We start from the raw sequence: 25,273 nt of genomic DNA on the forward strand, positions 1-25,273 counted from the left end.
TGTTCGTTCGTCTGGTAACATTGTGTGAAAGGCGTTTCAGATTTGTTCACGTTGGGAATCGCTCCAGAATCTCTACAACATCCGAGTAACAATTCAGTGCCGTGAATGAAAACGGCAGGAAGGAGGATTAAGGCTCAACGTCTCGTCGACGATGACATTACAAGGATGAGGAGGGATAGGTTCACTTCCAAAGTAACCAGCCCCATATTTGCCTTAACAGCTTTTAGGCTTTTAGAGAAACCACGTGAAACTAGATTCTGGATCACCCGACGACGGGTCATTAAACGCCGTGGGCGCGAATGGGAGTCCAGTGTGTTATCACTGCGCCACCTCGCTCGCTAACGGCGGATGACTTAGCCCACATACTGTATGTATCTCCTTGTTTCTTGCCGCGAGGCTGTATTGTGGCAACTGTTATGTTAAAGCGCTTCGTAATGCGTTCTTCATTAGCTACTTTTTATTATGGTACCCGTAAGTTTGCTGCTTTCTAAATTATCTTCACGTACATTTTGCCTTAAGGCTGTAACACAGCGGCTTGCATTATTAACAGCTGTACACCTCTTAATAACACTGTCTGCCATTTAAGTCTCCTGAAGTATGTGCTTACGGCCATGAAACTGTGACCTCGACGCGACAGACAGCACTGACTCGTCTGTGCCACGGTCGTGAGGGGCGGATTTGCTTCTGCTAGGTCAGATCAAAAAGTAGCTGATTTTTCAAAATGATTAGTAGTAACAAAAGAATGTTCCCACCAGCTTGAATTACCACCCATTACGGGTGACTATTCGGCGAAACCTGTAAGCTCGTAGTATAAAGAATTGTTGACATTATCGGCAAAAAATCGATTTCTATTTTGAAGTAAACCGTTTCTCTATTACTACATTATCTGTAAGACTGGTCGCTATTTAATTTTTAGTCATATAGAAAACAGCCACAACGGACTTATTGTATAGATAAAAATAGAAAATGTAGTTACGAGAGACAACTATTGTTTATTTTTGAGGAAGTACAAAAATATCGCTAATATTACGGTAAAATGACAGTCCCCCAACCCCAAAATCTCTCTCTCTCTCTCTCTCTCTCTCTCTCTCTCTCTCTCTCCCTCTCCCTATGTCCCCTCGATTCATAGCATTTCACTGCAATGAAAACGTGTTAGTGACATTTCACTTAACCACCATACGGGAGCACGCTATCTTTCTTGGACATGACACAGTATGACTGCCATATCGTTCGCATTGTCCTAACGGGCAGTACAGTTTCGTTCACTATCTTAGATCGAAGCTAGACTCCATCAAAACGTGTGCAACTGTCTGATCGACGGCCCGACGCCGTTCTGCTGTAGGATCGCCTGGCTGCACGCATGCCATTGCGGTGACTTTCGTTGTCCAGAAACAACTGAGACTGCAACGATTTGTTAACGATGTTAGTGGCGTGCTGACTGACAAAATATGCTGATAGCAAAAGAGTCCTCCTTAAAACTGTCACAAACGGTGACTGTTTAGCTGAAAACCTGATGTACTGACTGTACTCTGACAAGCCTGCATTGCTGCGCCTCATTACTGACAAACGCCCGGTGCTATGTTTTGCGTGCTGGTCTCTTCCATATTGAAGTAAATCTGAGCAGGAAGATATGCCACCACATTTATTTCACACGTCGCCCATCGAATATTTCTTGTTCGCCACGCTTCATCAGCAACTATTGTATTGTGGACTCGGATGCAAAGCGCATGGAACAAAATCCCGGGAGCGTAGCCGGGACTAACATTTTTACTGACTCCTCAAACGCAGAAACGATGTACAGTTATGCAAAATGGTTCAAATGGCTCTGAGCATTATGGGACTTAACTGCTTAGGTCATCAGTCCCCTAGAACCTAAGGACATCAGACACATCCATGCCCGAGACAGGATTCGAACCTGCGACCGTAGCGGTCGCGTTGTTCCAGACTGTAGCGCCTAGAACCGCTCGGCCACCTCGGCCGGCGTACAGTTATGCAGTCCTAGTTATTTATGTATTGTCATATTTCTCATGTGTCGTATGAAGTTCATTTGGCCCTCCTGTATTCTTTATGGTGTTTCAGTTCTCACTGCTGTCGTGTAATTTCGCTCGTTTGTCACTTGATTTTTTTTTTTAAGTTGATATAATTTGGTCTTACATGAGCATCTCTTTAAACTGCCACTACAGCATCGTTCTTCGTGTTTGTAGGTGCTGCAGGGACGGCGTTCGCCATTTGTACATGGTGAGTAGTGGGATAAGAATCTCACGTATGATTATGATATATTCAAGTGAAACTAAGTATCTTCTTTCTGTTACCTGGCAGTGTCCTCAAGCCCAAATAATAGTGAATGAACAACTTTATTAAGCAATGTATCGAATCGAAATACTTGACTAAATTGGCTTTAAATCAGTAATTTGTTGCTATCATTCACGTCTTATCTTTTTTGTGTTAGGCTGGATATTCTAGTTGTATGTCAAAAGACACCAAAATAACGTTGCACTTTTTCTGTACTTGGACTGCTGCTGATCCAGATTGCAGATATTTTCAGTACGTTTTCCAGTAAGCACGTCGTTATGTCTTGTTTCACAAGGGAGAACATATAGTTCTCCTGTACATATGAAAATTGCTCCGTTTTTTTTAATTCTAAAAAGAATTAATGGGGATAAATAGTCAGTAGATATCTTCTCTATTGTATACAGTCTTTCGCCACTCAGAGCTAGGTGCATGTAATACCGTCTTCATAAGGGTCTCTTTCACCACGAAACAAGGTTAAAATAGTTGCTGGTCCTATAGGAATGATACAAGCCCTGCAGTTGCCTAATTATACACAGAAAGGTTCAAAGGGGCGAACAGAGGATTCAAAAACAAACACTACAAAGATTCGACACATCACCTTCAATTGGTGACTTGCAACTAAAGCAGAAATCTTCACAAAAGCACGCCAACAATCGCACCAAACTCAAAATACTTTAAGCTTCCGCGTAAACAAATGAAGTGTCTTTCTTTAACTGTACCTCGCCAAGTCCGTCTTTTCCGTCAACACATTCTCCAGCTAGGTAACAGGTCTCCAAGAGCGAATAAAAGGCGCAGCCGACTAATCACGTACTCTCACACTGAACCCCAACACTCGTGTCCAAAAAATGGAGGAAAAACTGCACAATTGTACTACCTCGCACTGAACGCACTTATACAGGGTGTCTCGAAAAGTGTCGAATCCGAAATCTCTTTCCTAAAATGGATTTCTGTTAGTATTTTCTTGCTGTGATTCGGATTTTACCTTCATAGTGCTAGGAAAGATATTCTTGTTACGTATCAAAAGACAGAATAATAACTATGTATGAAGGTAGAATCTGTTTCCGAAAGAATAGATACTATTGATGACCGTACAGCTTCTCTAGAATGAAATGATAATTAAATCGGTACCCTAGACGGGACTTGGTAGATTAATCTGCCACGAGTAATGAGTGTGATGGGCAAACATCTATTAGGCGCGCTACGAATGTAGTGGTGTGGACATGTTGGGAATGTGGGTCTCACGGGGAGCATGCAAGGGATAAGTCCCTGCAGGCGCACTATTCTCCGTGCCCTCGGTAGCTCAGATGGATAGAGCGTCTGCCATGTAAGCAGGAGATACCGGGTTCGAGTCCAAGTCGGGGCACACATTTTTAAGAAGTCTCCAATGATGTATCTCAACGTCTGTTTGCAGCTAGGGTGTCGATTTAATTATCATTTCATTCATAGAATAATAACTGTTGCACCTTTTCTGTACTTGAGCTGCCATGGACCCAGATTGCATTCTTATAAGGGTTCTAGAGGGAGTCTCGAGGCACAAATCGAGGACAAGAGCCATTGTCCGGAAACATCATTCAACAATGCTACAGAACTTCGAGATTATAGACGCCGGCGTCTGCCGCTGGGACACATCGCAGCGAACGTGATTTTCTGCGCTGATGGACCTGATGTGGAACGTCTCATAATGTTTTTGTTATTTAGTGATCGCTACTGATCGCCACGTCTGTCAGCAGAGAAGATGGAGCAGTGTTTCGGTGTACAGGAGGGAAGCTAACTGCAGATGGAAACCCGTATCCGGGAGCCGGCCGCGGTGGTCTCGCGGTTCTAGGCGCGCAGTCCGGAACCGTGCGACTGCTACGGTCGCAGGTTCGAATCCTGCCTCGGGCATGGATGTGTGTGATGTCCTTAGGTTAGTTAGGTTTAAGTAGTTCTAAGTTCTAGGGGACTAATGACCACAGTAGTTGAGTCCCATAGTGCTCAGAGCCAGCCAAACCCGTATCCGGAACCGTCATACACCGAGGCAACAGAGCATCTCATTCAAAAGAATCAAGGCCTGTGTACGCAGCAGGTAGCTCCATCTTCTCAACTGGAGGTAGTGGCAATCGGTCGCGATCTGTGAATAACAAACAACATCGCGAGACTTTCCGCCTACTGTCCGTCAGTGTACGAAGTCGCGTTTGCTGCCGAAGTGGTGGCCTAGTGGCAAACACAGGCGCCGGCGCCTGTAACTTTTCGGCGGCGCTCTGTAGGGTCGTTGGATGACGTTTCCGGACACGGGTTGCCATCCTCGATTTGTTCCACTCGACTTCCTCAAGAGACCTTCTACAACCCCTCGAAGTTTGTCGCAACGTTTCTGGGATCTCCTGTATATTCTTGTAAGCTGTCCGTAGTGGAAGAACAATATTTGGTCGTTCACAGTGGGTCACCGACCTACACGTCATCTCCGTGTCTTAACACATAAGTGAGCTTAGCAGGCCACGACCACGATGTTAACAAGCGGTGTGAATAGCCGCGATATCGCACTTCATGTGAATTTAGGAAAATCTGCCCGAAAGGCGTGGGATGAGGACGGCAGCTACCATCCTTAGCCCGTGGGATCTGAAAATGTCACTCTGAAACAGCGCCAGACGACAGCTGTTGCGCCGCTACGGCCCAAGGCGTGGCTGTCTTGTCAGGTCATAATCCACTGAAAGTGAAGTTTTTGCTCCCTAGCCACAACCAAAACGGGATAATGACTCCTCTGAACACTTGTCATTAGAGGCTGAAAAATAATACATTACAACGTAAGCGACAGATGGAGGAGGTGGAATTGAGTTAAACAATAACAGAGAATGAATAGAAAACAGTGTGTAGTACATAGGCCGCCAAATATTAGGAAGATCAGTGAAAACTTGGGAGAGAAGTGGTTCCAGTTTATATTATAAATTTCAGGTCTTTCATACAAGCCCAATCCTATCCTTCCCTAACTGGGGGAAGAGTTTTCAGCTCTGGTCTTCTTTTAGCACTCGCTTAGGGAACAAAATCCGACCTCTGTGCTTACCATCCAATTGTAGTATTCACAGTTGCTCTTCTTAGACTCTCCTATATTTACTGAGCGGCAATGGATTTCTATGGCCACCATTCAATGCGCACCGTGGATGACTTGGCGGAGGCTTTGATTGTAGAAGTCGTCATTTTCGCTGACCGGAAAATGTTCCACTCGAAAATCATTTCATGTCGGAAATGTTGGAAATAGTTTCTTTACTCGAAGCGCGAGAAAGCAGCTAACGGGTGCCATGCCAGGAGAATGCAGGTATGAGGAAAAATTTGGTACTCTAGTGAAGTAGCATTGTAGGACTGTGCCCTGTGCAGATAGGGCTGGGCGTTGTGGAGCAACAACTAGCTGGCAGCGGGCGACCTTTGTCATGTACAAAATGTCGTGCAAGATCCTGAAAATAGATCGATGACTGATTTTTTCACTTTCCTCCTATTGACTCGATTGTGATATACCAGGATGTAAGCACCAGGGCGTCTCAGAGATATGTTCTGAAACTTCGTTCATCATCAAATGGCTCTAAGAACTATGGGACTTAACATCTGAGGTCATCAGTCCCCAGTACTTAGAACCTGACTAACCTAAGGACATCATACACATCCATGCCCGAGGCAGGATTCGAACCTGCGACCGTAGGAGGAGCGCGGTTCCAGACTGAAGCGTCTAGAACCGCTCGGTCACAGCGGCCGGGCGTTCATCATCAGTCACAGTTGTCTGATCACACTGGATGCGTACGTGTCACCTCACCAACGTATCACATGATGGTGCAATGTTGCCGTACATCTCTAAGATATCACCTAGGATTCTTCCGTCTCAGATGAAGAAAACGCGTTACCTCACGACACTCAATTTTCATCAGTGGGCCGCGTCATTTCGTTTTGGCTCCTCTACCGAGTGAGATGGCGCAGTGGTTGTTAGCACACTGTGCTCGCATTTTGGAGGACGACAGTCCAAACCCGCGTCCAGGCAAATGCCGGGATGGTTGCTTTGAAAAGGCACGGCCGATTTCCTTCCACATCCTTAACACCATCTGAACCTGTGCTCCGTCTCTAATGCCCCCGATGTCGACGGGAATTTTAATCTTTCATGGTTTCAATAGCGGCGCACTACGGTACTGTGGCGCGGGGATCTCAGTGTGTGCCAGGGCTGCAATCCAACAAAAGATTAGTTATGTAACTTTTTTTTTCGAGGTGATAAGTAAAATTTCATGACTACTCCTTGTAAGAATATATATGAAGATCATATCAGACCCGTAGTGAGATGTAGGTAGTGACACTTTGGTTAGCTCCTCTTAGCCGTCCCGTCTTAAACTGGCGGCAAGGAAGACCGACGCTGTAAAAAGCATCGTATTTTTACAAAGGAAGGGAAAAAGATAATGATATTCACGAATATATTATCGAACGTGATATTTTTTCCCCGTACACTTTGTCAGAATGCCAGAAGAGGAGCCGTAGCGCGCCGAGGTGTAGTGCGCCGTGTCGGAGCGCAGTGGCTCCGCAGCCTGGTGCGCGGTATGCGTGGGCAGGCGGGCAGGCCCCGCCAGGCGCGGGGATGAATGTTTCAGGCGGCGAGATCACGGGCCAGCGCGTTCGCCGCGCGGTCGCAGCATCGCTAATGGCTGCGCCTCCGGGCACGCGGCCAGCAGCGCCAGGGTTCAGGGCCCGCCACGGCACTCCACTGGCTGACGTCCCGTCACCGAAGCTCCAACGTCTGAGCTGGGGCACGTTGCAGCTGCATGCACTGCAAGTGGGCGTGTTAGACAAGACACATTTTCCAGCGTCGGGAACGCCTTAACTTGGCTCTTTAATCTGACGCTCAAATAAGTTAAGCGAAGCATACTCCCGTGTAATTATGTGCGTGGATATGAAAACGGACCATTCGAGGCCGAGTGGTACCCGTAGTTTCTTAAAAATGGGAAAATTGTTCTTTTTACAATGGTACAAGAACCTGTGAGCGGTGGATTCTGCTTGTTTTGCCTCTCCATCATGCCGGCTGCTCGTCAGCACGGGATGTTCACCTATAGCAAGGAGGTATATTGTCCCGACGAGTCTGGTCGTGGCGCAGTAAAAAATACTGGATAGACGCGGGTAGCACTCGTGCACAAAGGGTTCAGTACAAACTTAATTATGTATACAAAAAGTTCATCCATTCCGGGAATAGAGGATTTCGACGTTTCTTGCCTGTTATCGACATTGCTACCGGCAAGATATAGGTCCTAGTGATACTAAGACCTTCGAGAATGTTTTAATTTCAGGTTTGAACTCGGATAACAAATGTCAGAAGAAATATTTTTTGGGGTCATATAATTACAAATTAACGACTTCAGACTTCTCCCTTCACTTGTGCTGTGAAAACTCCCTCCTTGCCAGATTTCATGTCTCTAGATATATGTTTCGATGAGTGAGTGTGTTACTAGCAAAATATCTGACATAAATGGCCGTGTCTTTTAGATGCGTTGACATAGCTCACATTTATTATAACGCTAAGTGACTGTAGACCTAACCATGTGACATAAATTTCAACTTGATGCGTTTGACCGTTCCTAAGGAAAGGGACAGTCAGTCAGTTAGATAGCAAAGGAATTTTTTTTTCGAGTGATATCATAAGGAATTCAAAATTTTCAAATTTTTTGTCCTTTACTTGTGCAATGAACCCTTGCTTCTTACCAAATTTCATGATTGTAGACCAACGGGAAATTCCCTATGGATTTTGATGAGTGAGTTAGCGAGAATCAAAGTATGAAACTTATATGGCCATACCTTTCGACTGCATTGACTTAGAAGCTAACGTTTATTAAAGCGTCAAGGGACCATAGACTTTAGTATGTGAGGTAAATTTCAAATTAACACCTCAAACCGTTCCAGAGAAAAAGGGTTTTGAACAAACGGTAGGACAGACAGACAAGACAGACGGACGGAAGGACAACAAAGTGATCCTATAAGGGTTTCTATTCCACTCATTGAGGTATGGAACACTAAAAATCGACTTTTGCTGCAGAAAAATACATAAAATGTTATTCGTGATCCATTACGTACTTCATTCACAGAATTGCCTGTGATTGGTAATCCACAGCATGAATTACATCCTGAACTCACAGAATTGACTGAAATTGGTGATCCACAGCTCTATCCTTCCATCGAAGTGTATTCTTCGAGCACATCAGAACTTTTGTGCAAAGAACAATAGCGAGATACGGCTGAAACTCGGGTATAAAAGCAACTTCTTCCTCTACCCCACCAAACACCTAATCACATTGGGTATAAAAACAGCCTTCAGTGAATGCAGCCAAGGGGTCGAAAGGAGACAGCTCTTACAAATAGAGGTTTCTGGGAATGTCTGACTTGTTGCCAACATAACATCACACTACAACGGGAGCATAAAGAGACAGTAACTCGGTTCAAATTGTAGATATAAACTGAAATATGCGTTATCTGACAAGTAAAGTGGTGTAGTTAGTGCAATTGTTTGTAATTTTTTTCATCAGGACCAGGATTTTAAAGCTGACTGTACATACATTAATCAGCTTTTTACTGAATACAAACTTATTTGCGAAAAAAAAACACTAATAAATATAGAAGCTGTATCATCAGCGGAACTTGTAGAAGTACGAGCCAGGTCTTTGATGTGCAGTAACACAATACTTGACTTGTGACGATATGCACCGGTACGCCGTACCGGTACCTTTGTCGAGAAAAAAATCAGAGCTGGAGCTTTTGAGATGTGGTACGATAGAACTTATGCTGCAATTGAAGGGATGTGAAACAAATATCTCCTATTCACACTTTTAAAATGCTCAGAAAAGCGTAAAAATAACTTTTAGGAAGTCTAAATTTCCAAAAGACCCCAGGAAGGTTACAGTACCAGAACCTCTTTTCTTATAACTCACGCACAGCACTAACGTAAGATTCAACTTAAAACGATTTACTGCTAAATTCGAGTTTATACATATAAACGATTTTCAAACGAATTCCTTTCGTCTCTGACCCTTTAGGCTCAGATAAAACAGCACCCGCTAAGTGATGTGTAATTATATCCACATACACGCTAGCTGCAATTTTCGCTTTTGTTACAGTACTATTCAGAAGTTGTAACGCGTTTAAGGCACTGACTGGTTTGTTGTGAATTAGACGTTGCATCTTCATAGTAGTCACATACAAAACAGGTATGCGAGTCTCTACAGCTGCCTGGTATGCAGGTTTATCATCACAAATGTAAGCTGACAAAGATAAATTTAGAGCATCGCGTAAACTACATATTTACAGCATGGTATTTAACCTTTTAAAATTCTAAGTACCATGTTTCATTTGTCCACGTAGGCTTCCATTTGAAACAACCTCCTTTGAACGTACGCAAGGACAAACGTGTAGCTGTAGCTATCGTTCTGTACGCTACTTTGTTTACAGTTTCCAATAGAGACTGAGATGAAGATGGTCCTTATCAAGCGACACCATCTCTTATTGTAGCTTTCATACTCTGAACGTTAATATTTTGTTTACAAAACGTGGCGTGTAGCTATGTGAAATTGTCATGCAAGTAAATGTGTTTCCTATGAATCTTCCCTTTAAGCTGGAATGAATTATAATGTGGATAAAAATTTTTTGAAAGAAAAAGAGATCGGTGTGAACGTTTACTGTCGCCTGGGTTTGCTCTTCTAATGTTCCTGTACGCATCTCAGAAAGAATTTTCTCTACTGACCTGGAAAGGATTCGCAGTGGGAACACGAGGCTGCGGTCTCGCCAGATGAAATCTTTAGTGCTGCAGTCATTAGCGAGCAGTGCTTAGTAGAACGAGCTGGCCCAATTACATTAATTACAGCATAATTAGAAAGCGCCGCGACCCTTCTGATTGTGGTTTAGACACGTATGTGACTTCGTTACTCAGGGTACAGCACTAGCGCAGTGTTTTGAGTTCACCAGGAAGGAAGATTGTGTTCGCGTTTTTACACGTGAATTACTGAAGGATGCTGTTACATAAGTAGCAATGTTCGGTACCATCGAGTGGTTTCCGCCGGTATGAATGTTTAGCGGACTAGCATGTATGTCAGGGGCATGCGGCTTGCGTACCCTAGTACTTTTCTAGAAATTCAGGTATCGTGGTATCTGGAAATACACCAGAGCAGACATTCCAGCACTGTTGAAGAATTTCAGTCTTATATTTGAATGTCACCATAGAATATACACTATACGTGTACTGATAAGTAGGCAGCTTCATTAGCAACAGTCTACGTCTGTGTGTGCAGCGTGCCTCTTGCGAAGATGACAGCTTGTATGCATCTCAAGCTTGGCTGGTAGCATCAACATTTTATATTGCGACCAGAGGAAAGCGTCACGTCATTTCAGGATTCATTTGGCGCACGTCTTTTTACCCATTTTATACCATTCCAGTAGAGTAACTAAATTTAATACTTAAAAGGTAAACCAAACTTTCGTCTAACAGTTCACTCTGCATACCATGTGTACACCGACAATAAGAGCATAAATATTGTCTATTGTCTGTCATCTCACTCTCGTAGTAACAGCGGACAGAACAACGGGGAGCCTTGATTGCCGCTGGAATTCGCTGTTGCGTGAACTAGGTAAGAGGTTGAGGGTGGGAAATACCGACATGTAAACACTGCTGCCACAACTCACACAGACCGGCCCGGTTGCCTGAATGCTAGCCTGCAATTTTCTAGGAAGTCTCGGGCATTTTCGACAGTTCGTCAATTTTGCAAATCAACGTATTTGCTTCCGAATGTACTTCATACCAAATAGTCACAGGTTTAATCCATGCGCAACAAAACTGTCCTTTCGAAAAACGGGATGGTAAATATCAGAAGCAAAAGTCAAAATTTAGTAGTCCGGAAGCTTATCGTAGCTGTTGTACATAGCTCTGTCAGAAGCTTCCTGAATCCTAAGATGATCTCGACGGCACGCATAATGCACATAACGATAGAAATGTTCGGTATTACTGATCAGTTACCGGCTTTTGCGATCGACTCTTGAACTCCGTGCGACTCTTCTATTCGATCGACAGAAGGACGGAGAAAGGATGCTTACGTGCTGCTACTGATGCAACTGTTGAGCTAATAGCTGGATCGGAAATGGAGAACAGCTTTGTTTTGTGTATGTTGTGAAAATTGAAAATTTGGGCCAGGCTATCTGAACACTCCTTCAGGTTTGATTCAAACTTTCCGTGCCACTAGTGTTTCCAAAGTATTTCGCAATACTACTAGCAGAGGCTCTCCAACATATTCTGTGAGAATAACACCACTGTTGGAACGGAGGAGGTGGTTATAATTAGACTTTCCCTATTTAACAGGTTGAAACACGAAAAATAATGACTGTACGAGTACCACACTCGGTAGCATTAATGTCCGGAGTATGGACTGCATGATTTGTATGCGCCACAGAGCCATTGTCCAGTTATGGCCACCAGGTTCCGTAATCAGTCATCGTGATTCACAGTCTCTCACACCTGACCAGTCGCAGTGCACTTGTTGACGGTCAACAAGAGATTGGACAAAAGGATCAGACATTATTGGTGAAGCACTGTTATCAAAACAACAGTAATGCTGCAGCTGCACCTCGAGAGTATCGCCGGCTAAAAGCATTATGGAAGGGTCTTCTTTCTTCACCTGCTGTGCTGGAGAATTGGGCGTCGCTCCGGGAAGAGGCCGACGACCGGTTGCACCACAAGTGGTTGATGGAACCTCTGTTGCTACAGCAGACAACGCTGCGCGCAATTCGCGATCGTCAGGCAGTGCGCGTGATGTCACGACAGTTGAACATCCCGTGGTCCACTGTACGGAAAGTGGCTAGAGCATTCTCAAATGAAATCCGTACAAGATCCATATGGTACAGCAGCCTGCACCACAGGACGCACAACGACGTGTTGACTTCGCTCTCCACTTTCTCGCAAGGATTGAAGTTGACGAGGGCAGGGCCTGGACCATCCTACGAACAGACAGGCGAACACACAGAATTGCCGTGTGTGGGGATCTTCACCTCTAGTCACTGTGCATGAAGTTCCTCTGTATGGTGAACGTGTCACCGTATGGTGTAGCTCCACGGCTACGTTCATCATTGCCTCATTCTTTTTTGAACGGGTTGGCGCTCAAGGAGCCGCAGTGTGATTGGTCAGCGTTACTGTGATATGCTTCGCCAGCATGTCATACCCGCCCTACAGGAGAGAGATACATTGAACTCAACAGTTTTCATGCAAGATGGCTCCCCACCGCACATCGCTCGTGAAGTTCAACTGCTTCTCCGAAACACATTTGAAAATAATCGAATTATCAGCCGATCGTTTCCAAGTGCTTGGCCGACACGGTCATCTGATCTCACTGATTGTGGGGCTACCTGAAGGACAGCGTTTACCAGGGGAACATTCACACAAGTGCTGATCTGAAGCGCAGCATATCAAGAGAGGTAACCAGCACACCCGCGGGCATGCTTCGTTCTGCTGTGCAGTAAACAATCCTGCGCTTTGAAACTCTTCTGGACACTGATGGGCGTCATATTGAGCCCCTTTTGTAGCAGTAATGATACCGGTAGCAGTGGTTGATGTACTGTAGCAGCACATTAAAAGTGTTTCAATTGAACTGATTCTGCATTATTTCTCTTCCCCATGTCCTTGACATTAATGCTGCCAAGTTTGGTCTTCGTACGATAATTAGTTTCCGCGTTATAACGTGTTAAAAAGGGAAAGTGTAATCATAACCGTCCGGTATTGAATGAAATACAGGTACTGAGTGTTCCTTACACTGCAGGTTCGGCATATTTGACCGGGGTCCGCTGACACTATTCATATCTTAACATCTTCCTTGATTTCATCCATGTTACTCCATTAATTTCATAAAGAGCATTTAAGTCATTTCACTTTGTTTTCCATATATCCAGATCAGCATTCCACTGGATTCATCTTCTTTAACATGTATGTAGAAGAGGCACGTAAAAGGCAGAGATGACTCACAGGCAGGTATGCTAACATACGTCCAAAGGACAGATATGTTAAGATATGCCGATAAAATCATCTTATCGAAAGTATCTGGACACCACGTTGTAATATGGAATGGACCACTAGATGCCAGGAGAGGTAGACCCGCTGTTATGGTACAAGGCGAGGAGTGTCGTTTTATCAACAGAGAAGCAACAACAGCAGCACGAGTCGGGCAGAAGAGTTCAGTGACTTCAAACGTAGATTGGATATCAATTGCGTAACAAATCTAACAGGGACATTTCATTTCTTCTGTAGCTGCCTATGTGTACTCTTTGCGATGTGACTGTCAAGTGAAAATCTGGAGGAACAATCACTGCTACATCAGGACCAGCAGAATTCAGGTACTGGCGGACAGGGACCATTGAGCATTCCGTCGGGTGGTTGCAAAAATAGCATGAGATCAGCGGAAGCAAGAACTCGTGTAAGTTCCAAACTGGTACCAGCGGCCCACCTACCACAGTGACTGTGCGTAGGTCGCGCAGCTCCTTGTAAAGCACATATCTCTGGAGTCAGTGCTAAGCGACACTTGAGGGGGTGTTGAAGAACGACGACACTAGACAGTGTATGGCTGGAAACTAGTGATCTCGATTGACCAATCACGCCGTGCCCTGTAGAATCCGGGAAAGGGTTTGGGTTTCACGAGTGCCTGTAGAACGTCAAGTGTCTTCATGTGCACGAGTACTGCCAATCGTACAATACGGAGGGAGTGGTGGTATGGCGTGGGGGGTTTTTCGAGGTTTGAGTGTGGTCCCCTTGTTGCGCTTAAGAAAACGCTAACTGCGGAACGATGCGAACACATTTTACAGCACACGTCTTACAGTAATATGCCCCGCGAAAGGAAGATGAACAGTTCGGAGTCATAAGACAGCATCTGCGAGCTATAGTTTGTGGATAATAAAATTTCTGAATTGGGTAGGCCTGCCCAGCATCCATACTTTGGAGATGAGTTAGAACGTCGACTTCGCACCGGACCTTCTCAGTTTCGGTTCTTCAAGAAGAGTTTGCTTCCATTCCTCCATAGACATTCAGACACTTCATTGAAATTGCGTAATTTACATGAGCCAGTTGACTCTTTTACTTATTTGGGAAGAAACATCAGTAGGAATGGGCGGAGCAAAGTAGAAGTATCAAGTGGGATTGCTCAAGTATAAATTGTCTTCCAGCAAGAAGAGGAAGATCTTGACTGGAAATACCACTACTCTCAAAAAAAGGAAAAGTTCTCTTGAAGCCTGTGTTAAATTGTGGCCTGCCTCTGGGGCTGACGAAGGGAAGAGAAGAACTAAATTATTGCGAGATGTGGTGTTATAGATGCATGCTCAAATTAAAGTGGACGGACATGGTTACAAACAAAGAGGGCCTTAAAAGCATGGATGAGAGGAGAATCCTGTGATTGTCAGAAGAAGAGTGCAACTTATTGGCCATTTAATGAGACACAGATACAGTAATAGAGGGGTTAGTTAATGGAAAGAGGAAGAGCAAGACTAAGGTGCAGAAACGGAAATACGAAAGAGAAACGACTAGGAAATTAGAAAGACTTGGATATCTGATGACAGTCAATCCCCGGAATCATTATGGGAGGAGGATTCATTGTTAATGAGCTACCTACAGGGGTGGACAAAAATATGCAAATACGAAAAACACAAGACATAACCATGCCTAATACGGCGTGCGGTAACCGTTGGCATTCAGACTAGCTTCAAGTAGTCTCAGCTGTCTTCCTCTCGGTTTTCGTCACGATCCTCTTCAGTGACCGTCTGTCACAATAGCTTAAAGCACGCTGTCGTCCGCGTTGTGACTTAGCGGATGATGTTTTTCGGCTTTCCGTGTATACGATAAAAATCTTCGATACGGTGCCTCATCAAACACCGAACGCACCAGCTGCCTTGGTTACGAAAGCAACTACCATACGATCACGCCGACTGTTTGCCCACTCACAACTACACTGACCACTGTTCTGAGCACAGTTGACAGATGCACGTACTGAGGACACTGCACAGGTGCCGTTCGTAGTCAAAGACAACAGCGCAACCTGCAGTGTCTGCTAGCCTCTACATTTTTGAAGCGTGTATTTTTCTCGATGTTTCTAAATTTTTGTCCGTCCCCAGTAAAGTTGCTGACTGTAACTTTCTTATCATAAGAAGGCATTTGTAACTTTTATCTTCTTTGCAGCGACAGTTTTCGGTAAGATAGCAAGTGTTGTTGTTGTTGTTGTTGTGGTCTTCAGTCCTGAGACTGGTTTGATGCAGCTCTCCATGCTACTCTATCCTGTGCAAGCTTGCTCATCTCCCAGTACTTACTGCAACCTACATCCTTCTGAATCTGCTTCGTGTATTTATCTCTTGGTCTCCCTCTACGATTTTTACCCTCCACGCTGCCCTCCAATGTTAAATTTGTGATCCCTGGATGCCTCAAAACATGTCCTACCAACCGGTCCCTCCTTTTTGTCACGTTGTGCCACAAACTTCTCTTCTCCCCAATTCTATTCAATACCTCCTGATTAGTTATGTGATCTACCCATCTAATCTTCAGCATTCTTCTGTAGCACCACATTTCGAAAGCTTCTATTCTCTTCTTGTCCAAACTATTTATCGTCCATGTTTCACTTCCATACATGGCTACACTCCATACAAATACTTTCAGAAACGACTTCCTGACACTTAAATCTATACTCGATGTTAACAAATTTCTCTTCTTCAGAAACGCTTTCCTTGCCATTGCCAGTCTACATTTTATATCCTCTCTACTTCGACCATCATCAGTTATTTTACTCCCTAAATAGCAAAACTCCTTTACTACTTTAAGTGTCTCATTTCCTAATCAAATTCCCTCAGCATCACCTGATCTGACTACATTCCATTATCCTTGTTTTGCTTTTGTTGATGTTCATCTTATATCCTCCTTTCAAGACACTGTCCATTCCGTTCAACTGCTCTTCCAAGTCCTTTGCTGTCTCTGACAGAATTACAGTGTCATCGGCGAACCTCAAAGTTTTTATTTCTTCTCCATGAATTTCAATACCTACTCCTACTCCGAATTTTTCTTTTGTTTCCTTTACTGCTTGCTCAATATACGGATTGAATAACATCGGGGATAGGCTACAACCTTGTCTCACTCCCTTTCCAACCACTGCTTCCCTTTCAAGCCCCTCCACTCTTATAACTGCCATCTGGTTCCTGTACAAATTGTAAATAGCCTTTCGCTCCCTGTATTTTACCCCTGCCACCTTCAGAATTTGAAAGAGAGTATTCCAGTTAACATTGTCAAAAACTTTCTCTAAGTCTACAAATGCTAGAAACGTAGGTTTGCCTTTACTTAACCTTTCTTCTGAGATAAGTCGTAAGGTTAGTATTGCCTCACGTGTTCCAACATTTCTGCGGAATCCAAACTGATCTTCCCCGAGGTCCGCTTCTACCAGTTTTTCCATTCGTCTGTAAAGAATTTGCGTTAGTATTTTGCAGCTGTAACTTATTAAACTGATAGTTCGGTAATTTTCACATCTGTCAACACCTGCTTTCTTTGGGATTGGAATTATTATATTCTTCTTGAAGTCTGAGGGTATTTCGCCTGTCTCGTACATCTTGCTCACCAGATGGTAGAGTTTTGACTTGGCTGGCTCTCCCAAGGCTGTCAGTAGTTCTAAAGGAATGTTGTCTACTCCCGGGACCTTGTTTCGACTCAGGTCTTTCAATGCTCTGTAAAATTCCTCACGCAGTATCTTATCTCCCATTTCGTCTTCATCTACTTCCTCTTCCATTCCCATAATATTGTCCTCAAGCACATCGCCCTTGTATAAACCCTCTATATACTCCTTCCACCTTTCTGCTTTCCCTTCTTTGCTTAGAACTGGGTTTCCATCTGAACTCTTGATATTCATACAAGTGGTTCTCTTCTCTCCAAAGGTCTCTTTAATTTTCCTGTAGGCAGTATCTATCTTACACCTCGTGAGATAACCCTCTTTTGTCCTCTAGCCATCCCTGCTTAGCCATTTTGCACTTCCTGTCGATCTCATATTTGAGACATTTGCATTCCATTTTGCCTGCTTCATCTACTGCATTTTTATATTTTCTCCTTTCATCAATTACATTCAATATTTTTTCTGTTACCCAAGGATTTCTATTAGCCCTCGTCTTTTTACCTACTTGATCGTCTGCTGCCTTCACTACTTCATCCCTCAGAGCTACCCATTCTTCTTCTACTGTATTTCTTTCCCCCATTCCTGTCAATTGTTCCCTCATGCTCTCCCTGAAAGTCTCTACAACCTCTGGTTTAGTCAGTTTATCCAGGTCCCATCTCCTTAAATTCCCACCTTTTTGTAGTTTATTCAATGTTAATCTACAGTTCATAACCAATAGATTGTGGTCAGAGTCCACACCTGCCCCTGGAAATGTCTTAGAATTTAAGATCTGGTTCCTAAATCTCTGTCTTACCATTATATAATCTATCTGATACCTTTTAGTATTTCCAGGATTCTTCCATGTATACAACCTTCTTTTATGATTCTTGAACCAAGTGTTAGCTATGATTAAGTTATGCTCTGTGCAAAATTCTACCAGACGGCTTCCTCTTTCATTTCTTCCCCCCAATCCATATTCACCTACTATGTTTCCTTCTCTCCCTTTTCCTACTGACGAATTCCAGTCACCCATGACTATTAAATTTTCGTCTCCCTTCACTACCTGAATAATTTCTTTTATCTCATCATACATTTCATCAATTTCTTCATCATCTGCAGAGCTAGTTGGCATATAAACTAGTACTACTGTAGTTGGCGTGGGCTTTGTGTCTATCTTGGCCACAATAATGGGTTCACTATGCTGTTTGTAGTAGCTTACCCGCACTCCTATTTTTTTATTCATTATTAAACCTACTCCTGCATTACCCCTATTTGATTTTGTATTTATAACCCTGTATTCATCTGACCAAAAGTCTTGTTCCTCCTGCCACCGAACTTCACTAATTCCCACTATATCTAACTTTAACCTATCCATTTCCCTTTTTAAATTTTCTAACCTACCTGCCCGATTAAGGGATCTGACATTCCACGCTCCGATCCGTAGAACGCCAGTTTTCTTTCTCCTGATAACGATGTCCTCTTGAGTAGTCCCCGCCCGGAGATCCGAATGGGGGACTATTTTACCTCCGGAATATTTTACCCAAGAGGACGTAATCATCATTTAATCATACAGTAAAGCTGCATGCCCTCGGGAAAAATTACGGCTGTAGTTTCCCTTGCTTTCAGCCGTTCGCAGTACCAGCACAGCAAGGCCGTTTTGGTTAGCGTTACAAGGCCAGATCATCAATCATCCAGACTGTTGCCCCTGCAACTACTGAAAAGGCTGCTGCCCCTCTTCAGGAACCACACGTTTTTCTGGCCTCTCAACAGATACCCCTCCGTTGTGGTTGCACCTACGGTACGGCTATCTGTATCGCTGAGGCACGCAAGCCTCCCCACCAACGGCACGGTCCATGGTTCATGGGGGGGAGATAGCAAATAATATCCCATATAACCAAAGTGAATAAAACACTCACGTGTTCCGTTGACTTTATAATTGCTTCACTGGCATTCCGCATCTTCGGAAGACGCAGGCATTCCGCATGTTCGGAAGACGCTGGCAGGTTGGTGAATAAACATCACATATTATTGGGTTGGTGCATAAGCTCGATGACCTTAGCCGTTAAGTCCCATAAGATTTCACACACATTTTTTGAATCACACCGTCGATGCGTGCAGGTCGTTGTGCCGGCAGCTGCTGCTTTGTTTGGGCTCAGCCATTCCTTAATTTTCCTCATGTTGGCATAAATAGGCCATTTCTCGTCATCAGTAACGATACACGGTAGGAATGGTGCTGGTGTTCACGAGCCAATTGATGACGAGCAAAGCAGAGACGCACATACTTTAGTGATTTTGGTTCAAATGGCTCTGAGCGTGACTTAATATCTGAGGTCATCAGTCCCCTAGAACTTAGAACTACATAAACCTAACTAACCTAAGGACATCACACACATCCATGCCCGAGGCAGGATGCGAACCTGCGACCGTAGCGGCCGCACGGTTCCAGACTGAAGCGACTAGAATCGCTCGGTCACACCGACCGGCAGTGATTTTGGTTTAGAGACTTGGGATACCCATACACCCGATTTTTTAACCTTCGCCATTGCATGTAAATGTCGCACGATGGTGGAATGATGATAGTTCATCACATTTGCCAGTTCTCGAGTACATTGACATGGTTCATCATTTGCTGTGGCCATTGCCCCACTTCAACGCGGGGTCGGCCTTGTTACGATGGATTTGGCGATGTTAGTGTCAGAGGGTGCCCAGGACGGAATTAGTGTATCCCAGCTGTCAGCGTCCAGTGTAAGCCATGAAACAGCGCGAACGTTTCCAAATGTTTGCGAGTCGTGTAACTGAGGCGGGACGTGGGGACCTGCCCGGTATTCACCTAGTGGGATGTGGAAAACCGTCTAAGAAACACATCCAGGCTGGCCGGCCCTCGTCGTTAATCCGCCCGGGGCAGGCGCGCCTACCCGGCTAAAGGAAGCAGCGCATTAGCGCCCTCGGTGGGTTATATTGACATGGACCTTTGTGGATTAATGCGTTTAAACGTTGTTCATCAAGCCCAAAATGTCTTCCTGAACGTGGAGAGCCACAAATGTCAGAACAAACAAACAAACAAAAAAAAACAACAACAAAAAATAATAATAAAATAAAAGACGTTATTGTACCAGAATGCAGCCAAATTGTTAATTTCTAGACATTTTACATTATCAATAGGCCTATTTCGGCATTATCACAATCTTCAAGCAAATATGCTTTTTTAAAAGTTGTAGCAGTATAACTAGTAACACTCCTCCGTAAAACGTGAAAACCATTTTCTTCCCGTGTTCTATTCCCATACACGGCGCTAATATTTCTGTCTGTCTCCGCTGATGTCACGCCTATATTGCTGTAGTATATCGAGAGGTTGTAACAACTGAAAATTGTACTGAAATGCAGGAGGATCTGCTACGAATTGACGTATGGTGCAGGGAATGGCAGTTGAATCTCAATTTAGACAAGTGTAATGTGCAGCGAATACATAGAAAGAAAGATCCCTTATCATTTAGCTACAAAATAGCAGGTCAGCAACTGGAAGCAGTTAATACAATAAATTATCTGGGAGTAGGCATTAGGAATGATTTAAAATGGAATGATCATATAAAGTTGATCGTCGGTAAAGCAGATGCCAGACTGAGATGTATTGGAAGAATCCTAAGGAAATGCAATCCGAAAACAAAGGAAGTAGGTTACAGCACACTTGTTCCCCCACTGCTTGAATATTGCTGTGCAGTGTGGGATCGGTACGTGATAGGGTTGATGATAGAAGAGATAGAGAAGATCCAACGGAGAGCAGCGCGCTTCGTTACAGGATCATTTAGTAATCGCGAAAGCGATACGGAGATGATAGATAAACTCCAGTGGAAGACTTTGCAGGAGAGACGCTCAGTAGCTCGGTGCGGGCTTTGTTGAAGTTTCGAGAACATTCCTTCATCGAGGAGTCGAGTAGTATATTGCTCCCTCCTACGTATATCTCGCGAAGAGACCGTGAGGATAAAATCAGGGAGATTAGAGCCCACACAGAGGCATACCGACAATCTTTCTTTCCACGAACAATACGAGACTGGAATAGAAGGGAGAACCGATAGAGGTACACAAAGTACCTCTGCCACACACCGTCGGGTGGCTTGCGGAGTATGGATGTAGATGTAGAAACAGAAGAATATGTAGGAAATATTTCGATTTCTTCACTTGGCACTCCATTTTCTGGTGTCCACAGCTGCGCTTACTGTCGCCAAATGACCTAATGACCAGATGTAAACTCAAATAACTATAGTGAACTATAAACTTAAGAGCCGGCCACTGGTGGCCGAGCGGTTCTAGGCGCTTCAGTCTGGAACCGCGCGACCGCTACGGTCGCAGGTTCGAATCCTGCCTCGGGCATGGATGTGTGTGATGTCCTTAGGTTAGTTAGGTTTAAGTAGTTCTAAGTTCTAGGGGACTGATGACCTGAGATGTTAAGTCCCATAGTGCTTAGAGCCATTTTTTTATAAACTTAAGACGACAATCGATAAATAAACCAACTGCGACCCAGAATACCAACATGTAAAGCAAAAAGCGCTACGAACTTATGAGCCAACGTAGTATTAATTTTTTTGCATGTAGAGAAAGAGACTGGAATTAAAATTTTGTAGTGATCCTCACATATCTTAAACAGATTCGTGGCTTTACCCGTACTTTCGTTCCGTTATTATTTTCATAATTCATGAAGTTGAAAAATCTTCCTCGCCGAATTCCAGCTCCGTAAGGATGTTTGCACTAACCGAATTGCATAGCAGATTGCTTTTGCTTTTGTTTTAATCGTTATCAGGACAGGCACTTGGGCCGCCCGGGGACCACGCCCACCTCCGCGGCAGGTTATAGATGCTGAAGAGCCCGTGTCGTAGGTTAACAGTAGACGGTCAGCCCGTAGCAGTGGACGGCCGGTGACCCTGCCGCGCTGTTGGCTGACGTCACGCATCGCAGCTCGTGTTGCATTTGTGATGTCACGGCGAAGCCCGCCAGCTGCCGCCTGCGACAGTTAAGTCGTCTGCTCGACGTATGCAGAGTTAAGGCGAAGCTGCAAAAACAGCTGTGTTACTGCCAGACACACTATGAACAACTCCTACAGTGTTCTCTACGAAGATCGACACCGTCGTTTTGTAGCGGTTCTGCAAAGTATAGTGGCAGAAGCAAGAACTACAGTGTTTTTGGGGAGAGGGAGAAAGAAAGAATCTATAACAGTGCATCAAGAAAACAAAGTATTTATGGTGCAGTCAGATGGAAAACAATTGTAAAAGTCGGTAAAAAGGATGAACAGTTTAAAATAAGGGAGCTGTGCTGTCGAACATTGGGGTTCGGATTAATGTACATTTGACATATAATAATGTCCTCCCCTGTACTTGAGCAATCTGTGTATCTGGCTGTCATATAGAGGACACCGCTTCAATTCCCGATACTGCTGAAGAATTTAACTTGGCGGGGGTAGTGTAAGGAACGAATGAACAAAAATCTCTTTAGCATTACAACAGGTTTCCGAGAGTAAACCGTACAATTACAGTGCCAAAATACACAGTATATACATTCTAGATCAACAGGATTACGCCTACATCGTTACTGACATTGTAACACTATGACGGCTACAGGTGAATGAATGTTCAAAATATCGTCTGCCACAATATGTACATACGGATGCACCGTGATGCTACGTGTGATTTACAGATGAAAGTCTAGTGCGTCCGTCTCTACTTCCTTACTTTGCGTCTCGTGGACGTTGCCCCAATTGGTTTCGTCTCGATCGGTCGCGAGCTCTAAGGCTTGTGCAATAAATAGTACATAATAAAGTGGCAAGTGGGTAGGTAGGTCTAAATCCTCAGCACGGTGAGAATCATGAAATGTTAGGATGACAGTTTTGTCTTATTCGTCCAGTTGCAAAATTAGGAAAACGATTTATAGACGCAGTCTATCGTTAATGTTCATAACAAGATTCCCGGTCATTAATCATTATTTCCGGAGCACTGAAAAAGTCACAAAAAACTTTACACGATCTTAAAATCATCATGAGATCGCACAAATATGTTTTCCGAAACATCTTTAACAGTGAATTCCGTCTCCGCGCGGAGTTGCACTTCATATACTAGTTCACGTGTTGCCACCTCGAGAACCGATCGTAGACTGTCCGTAAGCCATCTTACCCGCCCTTTCAGGTTGCACTTGCGATTGGTCTATCCTTTCCATCAATAAGCTCTAACAGTAACTAAAATTTGTGATTAACTTCCCCTGATGAATTGGGTGATACTGAAATGATTTTTAACAAGTTCTCAGTGCAAGTATCGTCATCAGCACGGTTAGAGCTAAACAGTAAATATGATAGCTTCTTGGCACCCAGCGTTGTAGGTGAATTCTCTCTCTCGCTCTCGCTCTCGCTCTGTTCCAGTACGATGCCACTGTTGCTTGCCAGGCAGTTCTCAGGCTATGTGACCATCTGGCATGTGGTTCGACGAGTTGACTTGTGATCCTACGTCTCGCTAGCCTCTTGTAACAAAATTTTCCTGTACTGTGAATTTAAAACATATCAACAAAAATGTTATAAACATGGGCAGGAATGTGGCATAGACGCCGCAACATGACTGGGAACGTCATTTGTAAGCAATTTCAAACATAAATATTCAGAAAACCTAACTTAAAGAACTCGTACTGACATCACGAAAGAAATATCGAACTTTTCAAAAAGGTAGTAAAGGTGAACGTCGTAATTACTGAACCGAAAAATAGGTCTTTTTAAAGATTTCAAATGGACAGATAGAGAACAAGACATCGTCGTTAAATATTTCAATAAAGCTGACAGCAATGCGGGTTAGAAGCAAACAGGGTACACGTCGGATGCGGATTACTGCTGCTACACGTGTTTTTTGTGCTACGTACCCCCTGAGCATCTAAGAAAAAAATAGCGACACTCGGAGGTGATGAACGCTCGGAGTATCAGGTAGCGTTCGCGATGGCCCTGGAATTGCTTCAGCAAATTTCAAAACGCACAAACCCAGGGCACAACATGACGTTCACGACAGAGCGGCTGCTACTACGCTACACAAGCCGTCATTGTTGTTATATAAATGTTAATTTGGCAATGGCTAGACACACGACACTAGCAGCCCGAAGTCTTTGTAGTCCTCCTGACTCATAACTATGGAGCCCAGCGATCATGGTAAGCTCGACGGATAATAATGTTTCTACCACCAGAACTGATAGACTTTGATATCAAAAAGAAGTGCTGATATAAACCAGCTACTCATTATGTTCTTAAGAGGCATTCAAGGAACGGACTGGCAAATTTTCCGATGATGGCGTTCACGTAGCGGTTGTCGAATGTTTCCGTGACCACGGAGTGAATTTGTGTCGTCCAGGAATTGAACGATTGTTAAGACGTTCCGATCATAGCTTGTAGAGACTTGGTGACTATGCTGAAAAGTGCTGTTACGTACCACTTTCAAGTGTAGTGCAGCATTCAATAAAAGTTACCTGAACTGCCATAATAATGCATAACTTACTTTTCGAAGTCTCTTCCTATGTATCGCCGGCTTTATATGTTTGTACCTGAACAGAAAGCTTACAGGTAATATTTTCTAGGAATTATCGAACGAACTATTCCGTCTTTTGCTCAAGCTAACCGAAAATAAGCATTTACGGCGTCGGTTCGCTCCATCTCTTAACGAATTTTAACTGGTGCTCAAGATCACTCGTTGGAGTAATGACAGGATTTAAGGCTGATAGGCACAGATGAAGAGGAAAGAGTGTAATTGTAACAGAAGAATGAAATTCTCGCATGTCGAAAAAAAAAATCCGCTCCTAGAATCTGCATCACGACCGTTTGATGCGTGAAAGATATTTGGAAAAGAGGCTTCGTTTAGTAACAAGTAATAGAGCGACAAGAGTATTCAGAGTGAGATTTTCACTCTGCACCGGAGTGTGCGCTGATATGAAACTTCCTGACAGATTAAAACTGTGTGCCGGACCGAGACTCGACAAGAGTATTGTTTCCAAGACAGATTGATGATCGCTTATTCGCCCTTGAAGGGAAAATTCTTGTGCCTTTGGTGATGAGTCGTGCTGTGATGTGTGCTTTGATTTTGGCACGTTTACATTAGAGGGAGTAAACAGAAGCACGTGGGCAGCGGTAATGACACGTGCCAGCGGGACGTGGGGGCCTGCCTGCCCGTCTCCACGTGTCGCCGCTTTTAGAACGCCGGCACCTGTCGCTCTCCAGACAACAGTCCGTTGTCGCCCGCTCTGTCTGCGCTCCGCACGTGGACGACCCCGCGCGTGCTATCCTAAATCCAGTCCACAGCTTCTCGTTCTCTCCATCCCTTCCTTATTGTCGTTTCGCGGATAGTTAG

The 25,273-nt window shown here is 44.1% G+C and overlaps 1 protein-coding gene across 1 annotated transcript in view; it reads left to right on the forward strand.

Annotated features, from left to right (window-relative positions):
* The window catches only part of LOC126251594 (uncharacterized), a 153,047-nt gene that overhangs the window by 82,869 nt on the left and 44,905 nt on the right, over positions 1–25,273 (forward strand). The window lies entirely within an intron of this gene.

The sequence above is a fragment of the Schistocerca nitens genome, chromosome 1 (genome assembly GCF_023898315.1).
Source record: "Schistocerca nitens isolate TAMUIC-IGC-003100 chromosome 1, iqSchNite1.1, whole genome shotgun sequence".
NCBI lineage: Eukaryota > Metazoa > Arthropoda > Insecta > Orthoptera > Acrididae > Schistocerca > Schistocerca nitens.